The following is a 9,724-nucleotide window of genomic DNA, read 5'->3' as shown; positions in this document are numbered from 1 at the left end:
AGGATGATGTTAAAAGTGTTTAACATCAGGGATACTGTGGGCACAGCACTGGCCAATCAGAATAGCCCTCTGTTCTCAGCACGGTCAGTCTCCAAGGTGACAGGTCTAGAATCTTCGTAAAAGTACACACACACACCTTTCCAATAAGAGGTAGAACCTGTGTTCTCACAGATTCCTTCTGCACAGGTTTGACTACAGAGTAGAGAAAACCCTTTGACAATTTTTTCTATTTCTTTAGGGGATGCTGAAATTATGGGAGCTCACTAACAGGAAGTCTAAATTTCAGTTCACAGACTCCAGACAGAAGCACCATATTTCTACACGCTCAGTAAGTCAAGCCCGAATCTGCTGTGCTGCCTGGAAAATCACTGTTGGTCTTCGCTAGACGCTTCCTCCAGGGATCACACTGAAGTTCCCTGGAGCAGGAGGTAGACCTCTAGTCCAGAACCGCTGCGGCCGTTTTCATGCCTCAGGTTCGCTGATGTCCCTCCGCTCTGGTTTCCGAAGCAGCAGGAGGCCGAGAATCTGCTCAGGCGGGAACCCGGCGCCGCCCGGTGTGAGGTCCGGCCGTGGGGCAGGAGGTAGGCCAGCCCCAGGTCTCTGGGCAGAGGAATCCCCCTCTCCTGCCCGCCCGGAGCCTGCAAAATCTCTTTCTCCTGTTGCCCCCGAGGGTATTTAGCTTAACCTCCTCAGTGACGTGAGGTTAGGGTCTCTTGGTGGGGGAGCCAGAAGGAAGGAGAAAATTGCGCAAGATACTGTGTTTCTGCCTGTTTGCTCGACGTGAAGGAAGCCTGCCATCTTCAGACACCAGGGGAGGAGAAAATAGAAAAAATGATAACCCTGCCACACAGGATTAGGTCATCCCAGGAAGGTGTCTCTAGGAAAGTCTGGAGCTAAAAACAGCTCCCTTTGAATTGTGGAATTGCTAATTAAACATTTTTCTTTGTGCTCTTATTTTCTAAGTTTTATGACAGGAGCATTTTTCTATTGAGGTAAAATATGCATAACGTAAAATTTACCATTTTTAATATTTTTAAGTGTCATGCAATTCAGTGACATGAAGTACATTCACAGTGTTGTGGAACCATCAGCACTATTTCCAGAACTTTCGACCCAAATAGAAACTCTCAGCCTCACCTCCCCTTTCTCCCTTCCCTCCAGCCCCTGAGAGCCACTATTCTGCTCTCTTCCTCTGTGAATTTGCTTATTCTAGGTACCTCATATAAATGGAATCTATAGCATCTTCCCTTTGTATCTGGTTTATTAATGCAGCATGTATTAAAACAAAACATTCAAATAGTTTCAGTAAAGATTATCCCTTATGAGTTATGCTGTTGATAACTCAACCTACATTAGATGAATTAAGGAGAAAGGATCAAGCTCATGCCTCATAATAAAAATGCTACATAGTGTAATTATAGGCGTGTAATGAAAGGTTGAAGGCAGGAGAAGGGGAAGACAGAGGATGAGATGACTGGATGGCATAACTGAATAACAATATGAGTCATTGCTAGTTCACTCATAATTTTGTTATGAAAACAGAATAACAGAAAGCCGTCAGTGTAATTGTCTTTCATTTACTGTTGTTCAGGCACTCAGTCGTGTCCAACTCTGTGTGACCCCATGAACCGCAGCATGCCAGGCCTCCCTGTCCATCACCAACTCCTGGAGTTCACCCAAACTCATGTCCATCAAGGCGGTGATGCCATCCAATCATCTCATCCTCTGTCGTCCCCTTCTCCTCCTGCCCTCAATCCTTTCCAACATCGGGGTCTTTTTTAATGAGTTGGCTCTTTGCATCAGGGGGCCAACGGTTATTACGAACTGTTGCTTCATAATAACTCCAAAATTCAGTGGCTCGAAACAATTTATTTTGCTCATGAAATAATTTATTTGACGACCATTTATTTTGCTCATGAAACTGCCAAATGTATGGGCTCCATGCGCTGTCCCTGTGGGCAGAGGATGCTCTTTGAAAATGGCTTATTCACACAGCTGGCAAGTTGGTGTCAGCTACTGACTGGGAGTCCAGCAGGACTGCAGGCTGGAGGCCTCAGCTCTTCTTCGAATGGACCTCCCCATAGACAGGCTGAGCTCACTCAAAGGACAGTGGATCACTGCAAGGGCGAGTGCTCCAAGAAAACCAGGGGGAAGCTGCGGGCCTTTTCCAGGTTGCCACTACAAGCCCCGCCGGGTCACTTTGGCCACAGTCCTTTAAAGGTCAAGGCAGTCGCAAAGGTCCACCTGCGTTCATAGACCCCACCTCTCAGTGGTGGTCACACTGAAAGAACATCTGGGATTGGAGAGATTGTGGCCGCCGTCCTTGGAAAACATAGTTTGTTGCAAAAATAATTCTCTGTATTCACCACTTTTATGCATACTTTCCATGAACAGCCCGTACAATTGTGTCCTTTTCCTTCTCAATGATTGTTCAGATTACATTTATTAAAATGCATTTTTAAGTCTGTGGACTCTAATACTAAATCATTAAAGGCTGTATTTTGCAAGTCTGTTTTGGTTTGGTTTCATTTTTCTAATTGGTTGGCCACAGAAAGGAAATCAAAAAGGAAACTGGACGTGCAACACAATTGAGAAGCGCTGGTCTCGTTGAAGCGTGGAAAGGGCAGTGCTGCCTGGGGGTCGCCCGTGAGTCCTGCAGAATGCGGGGACGCTGGGGACTCGGAGGCAGCACGTGCGGGGAGAGGCAGCGGCAGAGGCGCGCCGTGAAGGGTGCTGGTACTGCCCTCCCTCCACCTTCTGATTTCGCTGTTTCTCTTTGGCTGTGTGGGGTCTTCCCTGATGCGCAGGCTCTTCTCCAGCCGCAGTCCCCAGCTCCTCTCTGCGGCGCATCCCTGCTGTGGGGCACAGGCTCCAGGCTCATGGGCTTTGGAAGCGGCACCTCCGGGGCGGGCTCGCGAGGGCTTAGTTGCCCCATGGCCTGTGGAATCTTCCCTGATCAGGGATCGAACCTGTGTTCCCTGCGTTGGCAGGCGGATTATTTACCACTGAGCCACCAGGGAAGCCCCTCTCTGCCTTCTTTTTATAACCTCTCGTTAGCATAGTTTGTGGTAGTGCTATTCACCTGTATAATTACACCTCATTTGGCCCTGGATCCACTTCCTTTGATGGGATGAGTCTCTACCATAAACAGTGATAAAGTTTGCACACTTCTTTTGAGCTGATGATATGTTTCCGTTTTCACTTATTTGGCTGTGTTAGGTCTTAGTTGCAGAACTCTCTGTGGCCTCTCTGGCTGTGGAGCTGGCTTAGTTCCCCCAAGGTCTGTGGGATCTTAGTTCCGAAACCAGAGGTCGCACGTGGGTCCCCAGCATTGCAAGGCAGCTGCTTAACCACTGGCCACCAAGGAAGCCCCAATAATAAATTTCTTAATGTTTACGGTGGTAAACATGTATCCTTCTGTGACTTGATTTGTCAACATTAACCAGTATCGTTGGGCATCAGGTTCAAATGAGGCGGTTAATAAAGTCATCCTACCTTCCAAGTGTTTTCCTTCTTCCCCTCCCCAAACGTTCTATTATTTCTACCTTGTTAAGGTATAACACTCATATAACGTCTTTACCCTAGACGCTACATTTGTTTTAATCTTCATTATACAGTTAAACTTATTTCATTTGCCAAATTCTCAAAGGACACTCCTTTCCCTCTACTCTGCTCAGTCACCGTGTGACTGGCTGAAGGTTCTGCTGGAAACCAAATGTCTGTGTGCCCCAGACTCACATGTGAAACCCTAATAATACCCAAGGTGATGGTATCAGAAGGTGCAGGCAAGAGAGGTGGTTTTGGCCTCACGAACACGATCAGCAGCCTCATTAGAGAGAGCTCCCTGCCCTTTCCAAGTGAGGCCACAGTGAAACCATGGCCTCCGGGGACCAGGAAGTGGACTCTTACCCAACACCCAACCTGCCAGTCCCGGGGTCCTGGACTTTCAGCCTCTACAATGGAGATAAATGGATTTCTGTTGTTTATAAGCCACCCAGTCTATGGTCTTCTGTTATAGCTGCCCAGACAGACTAATATAATAACCTTAATGCTTTTCTCAAGAGGCACTCATGGGAAAAGTATTGATCATTACATGTTCAAGGGTGAAATACAGATTAGCTGGATAGAAAACTTTGGCTCAACGTTTCCTTCCTGGAGAATCTTATAGACATATCATTGTTCTCACACATTGAATGTCATTGTGGAGAAATCTGAAACTAGCTGGGTTTTTTTTTAACAAGTGACCTGATTTTCTTTTTGTTTGTTTTTTGGCCTGATTGGCCAAAGTTTTCCTTCTTTTAAACCCAATGTGGTTTTTTTCCCTACAGTTTTACATTTTAGCCCATGATCCATTCTGTATTAGATTTCTCCAGAAAACCAGAACTGACAGAAGACATGAGCATGCATGTGCATGAAATACGATCTTGGCTCCCGTGATTATGGAGGCTGGCATATTCCACGATCTGCAGGGTGAGCTGGCAGGCTGCAGACTTAAGAAGAGCTGATGTTTCAACTCAAGTCCAAAGGCAAGAAAAATGGGCAGCGTCCCAGTTAAAAGTTCATTAGGCAGGAATAATGATCTCTTCCTTGGAGGAAGGTCAGCCTTTCGGTTCTTTCCAGGCTTTCAGCTGACTGGATGAGACCCACCCACACTGGGAAGGCTAACCTGCTTTACTCAGCCTCCTGACTGAAATGTTCTGCCTCATGAGATACACTCTCACAGAAATACCTGGAGTAAGTTTTGACCAAAGAGCTGGGTAGCAAGTGGTCCAGTCAATTTGACACATAAAATTAACTATCATATTATGAGTCAATTTTTGCAGAAGGTGTAAAGTTGAGGTTGAGTTTCATTTTTTTGTCAATGGATGTCTAATTTTCCCAGCATTATTTCTTGAAAAGGCTCCCTTTCCTCCATCAAACTGCTTTCGCAACTTTGTCAAAAGTCTGCGGCATGCATCGTGGGTTCTGGGTTCGGCTGGGCTCTGCTCTCTGTGGCTGCCGCACTGTCTTTGTTATTGTAGCCGTATAGTAAGTCTTGAAATCACGTAGACGGATAACTCCCTCTTTTCCCGCATGCTTTAGATATTTTGGTTCCTTTCCCTTTACATATAAATTCTAGAATAATCTTGGCTATAGCTACAAAAAAATCTTGCTAAGATTTTGATTGGGAAAACACACTTTATAATAAACTTTAAAAATTGAAAAAATAACAGCAAAAAAGTAAAACTAAGCCCATGACGTCCAACAATGGGCAAGCAGCTATCCCAGAAGGGGGATGTCTCACGTGGCATTCCGTCCTCAGAGTAAAGGTCTCAGAGAACTGGAATGGGGATTGGAACGGCTGTGATGGGGAGTGAGGCAGGCTCACATGCTGTCCCGAGTGTGTGCAGACGTCAGCGTGAGGAAGCCCAAGAAAGGGGCCACGAGATACGCTTCTCCCCTTTTCTGGGGGTTCTGGAAGAGAAGGGGTGCGCGAGAACGCTGCCGAGATTACGCAGCGCTTCTCGTGGAAAGAAGACGGCGATGCGACTATGGTTTACTCTTTTTTCCTCACAGTGCCTCAACCTTCTCATTTTTCCACCTGACGCAGTATTCCCAAGGACCAGTGCTTCAGGTGTGGGTGCCGAATCAGGGATCACGCCTAAGCGAGGGACTGTGGTTCCACCTTGAAACCTTTACAGCGGAATCCCTAAGAGGCTTATGGGTGGACCACACCTTCACTTCGCCTGGCAAACTCACGAACTGGTCCACCTGACTGACCGTGAATGCAGACATACAGCCTACGCTGTGTTGTGCGCCATGCTTAGTCCCTCCGGTTTGTCCGACTCTTTGCAACCCCATGGACTGCAGCCTCCAGGCGTCTCTGTCCACGGGGTGCTCCAGGCAAGAGTACTGGAGTGGGTAGCCATTCTCTTCTCCAGGGGATCTTCCGGACCCAGGGGTGAGACTCGGGTCTCCTGCATTGCAGGCAGATTCTTTACTGTCTGAGCCACCAGGGAAGCTTAGTGGTTGCCAAAAGCCCACTAGGGGTATGCCTGCATCACTCTACTATACACAAATCAGAGTGGACTGAGAGGGGGTTTTTTCTAGATTAATATATGCGCCAGCAATCTGGAAAAGCAGAATACTAGGCTGAACACAGGGTCCCTTCCAATGTGTTCAGTACTAGGTTGAACAGTGTCCCTCAAGCACAATGATTTGAGCAAAAGCAAATCATAAATCGGAGAAGTGGTAACCAGAGAAAATCAATCAATGGATTATGTGACAAGGAAAAACCAGCGTTCACGAATTCCTTGAGGGAAGCTTGGAGCCCAAGATGACAGTCTCTGACGCCCGCAACCCTGAGCGGTGTGCTTCGGGAGACATTTCGGTGAGATGACGTGTTGTAAGCTGGACCAAGGGCTGGTAATCGAGTGAAGCTCTAGCAAGGGTGGCACCATCTTTTTAAACCTGGGGCAGAGCTGCTTTGCAATGTGCTGGCAGTTTCTCTTGCACAATGAAATGGATCAGTGATGCGTGTACACACAGCCTTTCGCTCTTGGACCTCCCTCCTACCTAACCCCATCCCACCCCGCTAGGCCGCCACAGAGCACCAAGCTGAGCTCCTTGTCCTATACAGGGGGCTGCGTGCCCACTAGCTGTCTATTTCACAGGCGGTAGTGTACGTATGTCAGTCGCAACCTCTCAATTCGTCACTCTCCTTTCCCCTCCCAGGCCCACACGTCTGTTCTCTATATCTGCGTATCTGTTCCTGCCTGGAAATAGCTTCATTGGACCATTCTTCTAGAGTCCACATAGATGCGTTAACACACAACATTTGTTTTTCTCTTTCTGACTTACTTCACTGTGTCTGACAGTCTCTAGGTCTGTCCACATCTCTACAAATGATTCAGCTCCACTCCTTGTCATGGCGGAGTAATATTCCACTGTGTATACATCTTCTTTATCCATTCCCATGTCAATGGACCGCTAGGCTGCTTCTGAGTCCTGGCCATTACAAATAGTGCTGCAATGAACATTGGCGTGCATATGTTTTTTGAATTATGGTTTTCTCAGGGTATATGCCCAATAGTGGAGTTTCTGGGTCACATGGTAGTTTTATTTTTAGTTTTTTAAAGAACCTCCATACTGTTCTCCATAGTCATTGTATCAGTTTACATTCCCACCAGCAGTGACAGAGGGTTCCCTTCTCTCCAGACCCTCTCCAGCATTTATTATTTGTAGACTTTTTGAGGACAGCCATTCTGACCCGTGTTTTGCTTTGCATTTCTCTGATAATTAGTGATGTGCCTCTTGGTCCTCTGTATGTTTTCCTTGGAGAACCGTCTGTTTAGGTCTTCAGTCCGTTTCGTTGTTCTTTTTCAGGCTATGTCTGCCACTCACACCCAGATAGGGCTTCCCGGGGGACCCACCGGTAAGGAGCCCACCTGCCAGTGCAGTAGGCACAGGTTCGCTCCCCGGGCCGGGTAGATCCCCTGAAGGAAATGGCGGCCCACTCCAGCATTCTTGCCGCGGTATCCCACGGACAGAGAAGGCTGGCAGGCTACAGTTCATGGGGTCACAAAGAGTTGGACAGGCCTTAACAACTAAACAACAACAAGAAACACACCGGGATATGACGTAACACTGGCATCATCTCAGCAGCAAGATTGCAATATGGATACCGGTAGTTACATCTGTTGTGAAATTGAATGAAGAGCCTCCTACTTCACATCGCCTCCTCCAAATACTAGGCATATGTTTGTTCTGTTGTAGAAGGGCACTGGATGGCCTGGACCCCAGAGAAGTTCTTGCCGTTTCCTTTGGCTTCTTGGAGGTGTTCTCCCTCAGACCTGCCTGATGGAAGCGTCCTTGTTCAGATGAGGGCTGGCGAAATTGGACTTTAGGGTGGGGCCTGCCCATTCCAGAAAGACCAATCATGTGATTTAGGTGGGAGTTCTCTGTTATCTGCTAACCTGGAGACTGCCTTCAGCCACAAAGGCAATCAGTCAATTCTATTATGAATGAAGCCCCTATTAGTAATGAAGCCCCAGTATAAACTCTGGATACCAGAGGAGTTTCCTTGGTTGACCTGCCCTAGTTGGCAACTCTCCATGGGAACTGTCACACCCAGGGTTGGGAGGTCCACGTCTGGAGATTTCCAGACTGTGCCCTTGTTGTTTAGTCGCTAAGTCAGGTCTGACTCTTTTTGTAACCCCATGGATTGTGGCCTGCCAGGCTCCTCTGTCCATGGAATTGCCCAGCAAGAATACTGGACACTTCTCGGGAGGATCTTTCAGACCCAGGGACTGAACCTGCAGCTAAGTGTCTCTTGCATTAGCAGGCATATTCTTTACCACTGAGACACCAGGGAAGCCTAGACTTCGCCCTGTGTACAGCTTCTCTTGGCTGACCCTCATAAAGCATCATCATAAGCGTAACAGCTCTTACTGAGCTCTCTGAGTCCTTCTAGCAAATAATCAAACCTGAGGGTGGCTTGGGAATCCCTCCTCCAAACATTCAGTTGATGTCAGAAGTCTTGGGGACTCAAAGCTGCAGTTTTGCTAATTCTGGGCAATAAATTAAGAAGAAAAACTCAAGATCAATTCCTTTGTTTCTGAGCTGTCTAGTATTTCTAAGAATAACTTCAAAAAAGTAAAGCACATAAGTGAACAAAAAATATGTGCCTTTTGCAAACTAAAACCCTAACAAAATGTCACCTCACACCCACAGTGGAGGCTGTAATTAAAAAGACGGATAAAAACAAGTCTTGGTGAAGACGCGGAGAAACTGGTACCCTCATACACTGCTGGTAGGGACTGTAAAATTGGGCAGCTGCTTTGGAAAATGCTCTGGCAGTTCTGGTTGAACAGTTATAAGATCCAGCAATTCCACTCCTAGGCATACCACCAAGAGAAATGAAGAACTTTTGCATGAATACTCACAGCAGCATTGTTCATAATAGTCCCGAAGTAGAAGCAACCTAATGTCCATCAATTGATGAATGGGTAACTGAAATACGGTTTCTCCACACAATGGAATTTGGTCATAAAAAACACGAATTACTGATACACTGAAACACATGGATGAACCTTGAAAACGTTATGCTGACTGAAAGAAGGCAGCTACAACACGCTGCCTATTCTATAATTCCATTTATATGAAATATCCAGAATAGGTAAATTCATGGAGACAGAAAGATTAGTGATTACTTAGAGCCCGAGGGGGTGGGAGGGAATGGGGAGTGACTTACCGTGTAGGGATTTGTGTGTGTGCTTCCGGGTGCAGCTAAATGACGGTGGTGATATTTGCACAACTCTGACTATATAACGCACGTTAAACAGGTGCATTATACGGTTAGGCGATTAGATCTCAATGAAGCGTTTGGCTTTCTTAAACCCTGCCCTAGTAAAAGGTGAACTCTGAACTCAAGGAAGCTGAATGACCTGAGCGATTCTAGAACTCCCTGTCTAGGCCTTCCCGGTCCTAGGCAAGCGAAAGTGCGCTGTGACCCTTTTCTAAGCACGAAAGAAAATACGAAATGGAGCCCGGGATTCGCGGGCCTGATGCCGGGCTTCCCGCGCTGGAGCGACACCGGGAGGTCCGGACCGGCGCGTAGACAGCCCTGGGCCGCCGCCTCCGACATGGGGGAGGCTCGGCGCCCGGCCCCGCGGCCCTAAGGAGGCCCCGCCTCCCCGGCGGACGGTGCTGGGCCGGTCTGGGCGCCGGGGACGTGGGGAGCCCA

General features: G+C 47.5%; 1 long non-coding RNA gene across 1 annotated transcript; it reads right to left on the bottom strand.

The window, feature by feature from the left end:
- Window positions 1-209: 209 nt before the first annotated feature.
- On the bottom strand, window positions 210-9,657 carry LOC138428426 (uncharacterized). The gene is made up of 2 exons (XR_011252443.1): window positions 9,233-9,657; window positions 210-798 (listed from the first exon to the last, which is right to left on the bottom strand). It is a non-coding gene; the product is annotated as an uncharacterized lncRNA (long non-coding RNA).
- Window positions 9,658-9,724: the final 67 nt, after the last annotated feature.

Source organism: Ovis canadensis, chromosome 23, assembly GCF_042477335.2.
Source record: "Ovis canadensis isolate MfBH-ARS-UI-01 breed Bighorn chromosome 23, ARS-UI_OviCan_v2, whole genome shotgun sequence".
Classification (NCBI taxonomy): Eukaryota; Metazoa; Chordata; class Mammalia; order Artiodactyla; family Bovidae; genus Ovis; species Ovis canadensis.
This window is presented reverse-complemented; position numbering and strand designations above follow the sequence as displayed.